This window comes from Larus michahellis, chromosome 3 (assembly GCF_964199755.1).
Source record: "Larus michahellis chromosome 3, bLarMic1.1, whole genome shotgun sequence".
Lineage (NCBI taxonomy): Eukaryota > Metazoa > Chordata > Aves > Charadriiformes > Laridae > Larus > Larus michahellis.
Genome location: NC_133898.1, coordinates 54,366,554 through 54,371,401, shown reverse-complemented (window position 1 = coordinate 54,371,401; position 4,848 = coordinate 54,366,554).

Genomic DNA, 4,848 nt, shown 5'->3' with positions numbered 1-4,848 from the left:
AAGGATCTAATGGCAGGTACCTGCTGGGATGCATCACACTTGTTTATAGAGATTGTAATTATTACAGGGTAACTGCTGTGCTTTTAGTTCTTGCTAATTTTGTTTTGGCTCATCTTCTCTGATTTACATGCAGAGCATGGCTCTCTAACGCAAACAACCATTGTGTGAGTTACAGAAAAATCTTAAGTGAACAGCCTGTTTTCTGGTAAGTGAGGCCGTACTCAGAAAAGCATTTCTTACAGACAGCACCATGGTATTCTTCAGGTTGCTTAAGAATTTTCTATCACCTGCTTAAAAATTTTCTCATCAAATATGGTAATTTTACCTTGTTTTTTATGAAAGATTACTGAAACATCAGTCCTTCAAACTGAGCACTGTGTCTGAATGTCAGCACTGTGATTTTCATGATGAATATATTGCTGGGATTCATATCACCAATCTGTGGGCACAGCTGGGCTTGGCTGCTCTTGAGGTGTATCTAATCCTCACCCCGTCTGTGACACTCCAGTGTACTTTGGGGTAAGGAATAACGAAGACCACAATACAGAAATATAAAATAGAAACATAGAATCGCAGAACTGTCTAGGTTGGAAGGGACCTTTCAGATCATCAGGTCCAACCATCAGCCTAACATTGACAAAAACAATGTCACTAAGCACTACATCTACCTGTCTTTTAAATACCTCCAGGGATGACAATTCTACCACTTCCCTGGGCAGCCTGCTCCAATGGCTAATAACCCTTTCAGTGTAAAAATTTTTCCTAATATCCAGTCTAAACCTCCCCTGGCGCAACTTGTGGCCATTTCCTCTTGTCCTGTCGCCTGTTACTTGGGAGAAGAGATCGACCCCCACCTTGCTACAACCTCCTTTCAGGTAGCTGCAGAGAGCGATAAGGCTCCCCTCAGCCTCCTTTTCTCCAGACTAAACAACCCCAGCTCCCTCAGCTGCTCCTCATAAAAACTTGTGCTCTAGACCCTTCACCAGCTCTGTAGCCCTTCTCTGCACCCGCTCCAGCACCTCAATGGCTTTCTTGTAGTGAGGGGCCCAAAACTGAACACGGTACTCAAGGTGCAGCCTCATTAGTGCCAAGCACAGGGGGACGATCACTTCCCTAGTCCTACTCACCACACTGTTCCTGATACAGGCCAGGATGCTAATGGCCTTCTTGGCAACATGGGCACACTGCCAGCTCATATTCAGCCTGCAGTCAGCCAACACCCCCAGGTCCTTTTCCACTGGGCAGCTTTCCAGCCGCTCTTCCCCAAGCCTGTGGCACTGCACGGGGTTGTTGTGACCCAAGTGCAGGAGCCAGCGCTTGGCCTTGTTGAACCTTGTACCATTGGCCTCAGCCTATCGATCCAGCCTGTCCAGATCCCTCTGTAGAGCCATCCTACCCTCAAGCAGGTGGACACTCCCACCCAACTTGGTGTCATCAGCAAACGCACTGAGGGTGCAACTCGATCCCCTCGTCCAGATCATTGATAAAGATATTAAAGAGACTAGCCCCAATACTGAGCCCTCTGCCCACCTCCCACATCGGGTCTCACTTAGCCTGTATACTAACATTCTTAATCTCTAAAGCATAAGAAATTGAAACCCCTTCTAAAACAAATTATTTATATCAACTCTGGGTGATCTACAGCAACTTTGTGGAGCAGGGAACACTTACACACAGGAAGGAAAGGTGTGCAGTGAGCCTTGTGAAGGAAGCTGCCTGAGCAGCAAGACTGAATTTAGAATACATACAACATTCCTTATCATCGATTGCTCCATTCCTGGGAAAGCGACTTGCGAAGTCCTGACTTTTTCCTTTGTATCATCAGTACCATCATCAGGCAGCAATTATATTGCTAGCCACGCCGTTAAACCTCCTGTGGTGTTCAGTGCCACATCCAAACAAAGCACAGCTGCCTGAAGCACAACCACTTCAGAACTGCGGTGGCCAAATTCCAGAACCCATCCCTGTGAAAATCACCCTTCCCCACTGTAAAACCCAGCACCTGCTGCTTTGCTGTGGTAGATACCCAGGCTGTCCACATCTGTGGGACTTGACTTGCAGTGTATTGATGTGCTGCTTGGGCATTGCAGTCCTGCCACCACTTTTTTCCTTCCGATGGGCAGTGGCTGTGGCCAGCAGCACAGCCCAGCACTCGCCAGCCCCTGAGGGTGCCGAGAGGGGACACAACAGAGGTGTGCCACCTCCCTTTCGCGCTGCAGAGGTAGCTTTGCCCATCAGCTAGGCAACAGCAACCTGTCGCTGACCCCACTAAGGACAGGAGTGATGGGGAGAATGCTGTTCCTGTCAGCAGCGGTAGATCAGCCGGTTGCTGGTAGGGAGAGACGGACACAGCCTTAAGCACAATATATATGTGCATAGGTAGCTGCCTAAAGAAAACTGAGTAGAAGCTGCTTTTCAAATCTCGTATTTCCCCCTCACCGTAAACTTGGCTGAAGCTGGGCCCCCATGCAGCTGAGAAAGGCGCAGTGCAGGCCTAGAAGACAGCGAGAGAAGAACCTGCCCGTGGTCTAGGAAGAGGGGCTGTCCTTGGAGAGGGGACAGACAGGCCGTGCTCTACGCACCACGCCAAGGGACACTTATGCGTTTTGCATGAGAGCACACATGGACAAAGGGTATAAACAAGCTAAGTCCCTTTGTGGAGCTGACTAGTGTTTTAAAGCTCCGAGACTGCACAAACAACCCTCCTGATGGGATTTAGTTAATTTATTTAATGATGCAAAAAAGAATACAGCCCCCATCTTCCCCAGGCTGTGGTGAATCTTCAAAGCTGACAGAGTTTATTTTGCTTAAGGAAGCGACACTTTTCAGAACTGAAGCGATTTTTAAGGCTCCCAATATACCTTTGTTTACCTCTTGTATTTAAATTGTGTTAATCCAACTCTTGAAGTTATATACGTTTGGATGGAAAGCAACTGCCAAGGCTAGTAACTGGCTGTGAGCCATTGATAGAAAGAACATAAAGGGCTGGATGTGATCCGATCTTTGATCTGAACCAGTATGACCATTGATTCATCTGCCCCCCTGGTTGCCCACATCCAGACATAGCCCTTAAAGCACCCCTTAAATGTATCACTTAAACCTGTATAGCACCTCCGCTTCTCTGCATAAAAATCAGTCAGTAGCTTTTAAAAGCCATTTGTATCTTCCTAGAAGTTAGGCAGGTGGGACTGTCAAAAACCAAGCAACAGTAGTCAGATATAGCGTTACGCTGCTACTACTAATAAATTAATCATAGCAAATTAAAATATTTGATGTGTAATAATGTTGGCAAAATAAAAATAATGTGGGTGTGGTTTTAAGGCAAATGCAGTACCTCAGGTACGTCCCTTTAAACAGGACTTCAAGACTCTGTGAGATTATTTTTAGCCAACCTTGGCTTAACATTCATCCTGTCGTTTTTTACTCAGTTGCAGGTTGCTTTTTAGCATGCTGCTGGCTTTGCTGTCTCCCTCCCTTCTTCTCTCTTTCTCATTTCAAATTATGCTGGTTTCTCCTCAAAGTTTTAGAACCTGCCAGCTCCCTCATGTTTCTTGCATTTGAAAATGAAGCTGAAAAATGCATGGAAGCCATACTATCTACTCTCCTGCAGAGTTTGGTCCTTTCTGACTCTTTTCTTTATGTGCTGACTCCCTGTTTAGCAAGAGTCAGCTTTGCCTTTGAGCCTCACACTGTGAAGGTCGTTAGTGTCTGTGTCACTTCCTTGTAAAGTACATCTTTGCAGTTGTTGGCTTTGCTTAAATTAATGCGTTACGCTTGAACTGCAGAGAACTCATACTGTATATTTGTGTCTCCCTAAGCATTATCTGTCATTATAAACAAAAATACAATTTATACTGCGATTAAAAAAAAAACCCCACAACAATCAAGTTACTGATTGGAGCTTCCATTAAGCATACGTCTGTGCAAGAACCAATGCTACCACTGCTTCCAAGCTTTAGCTTTTCTTCTAACTGCAAAGAGGACCAAGGAATTAAAACAACTGCAGAAAACCAGGCAAACACAATAATCACTCATTTAGCAGTACAGCATGTTGCTGTGGATTTAATGGGATTTTTTTTTTTTTTAATACTGCACCTGCTCATCCAAGGTGGCAATATTTATAGCAAGACTTTGAGAAGTCTATTGCTCTAATTAAGGAATGTGTTCATACCCAAACTGGTGACTGAAAAGCACTGAGCAAGATGTTTGTGAGATGGTCAGACGGCAATTACCAACCTCTGTTTCCACTTCCCTCACTGCTGATTGGCTTAACGAGCAAGGATATGGCACTGCACGCTGAGAACATTGAAAAGAAAAAGAGAACAAGGGACTTCCCTAAAGGACAAAAAAAATCCAAACCATTAAAAAAATAGCACAATTTTGAGGAAAACGTGAGTCTTGCTTCTTTAACAAAAACAAAACAAAACCACAACACCTTACGATGTGAATTGTAAATTAACATTCATTCCAAGTTGTTTGCACTCTATGTAGTTCACCCAAAATCTATGCACCACCTAAGTATTATTTGAAAGAGTTAGAGTTTTTGAAAAAAGTTCATGAACCTTGGGCTGTTCCTTTGCAGAGAAATGCATTTTTCCCAACAAATATTTTTTCAGTTTAGGCTGAGATAATTTTTGAAATTAGAAGGAAAAAAATATTAGCAATGTCAAAAAGATTCCACAAAAAACAAGTACATTCTAGTCTTTTCAAGCATTTTTCTTGCTTAGGAGATGGCAGGAATGGGAGAATGAATTGTGATTCTTCTAGTCATGTCCAACATGAACTGAATGAACCATGGCTGCTATAAAAACAATAGATCTGATGACTACCATTAGTATATTAATATAG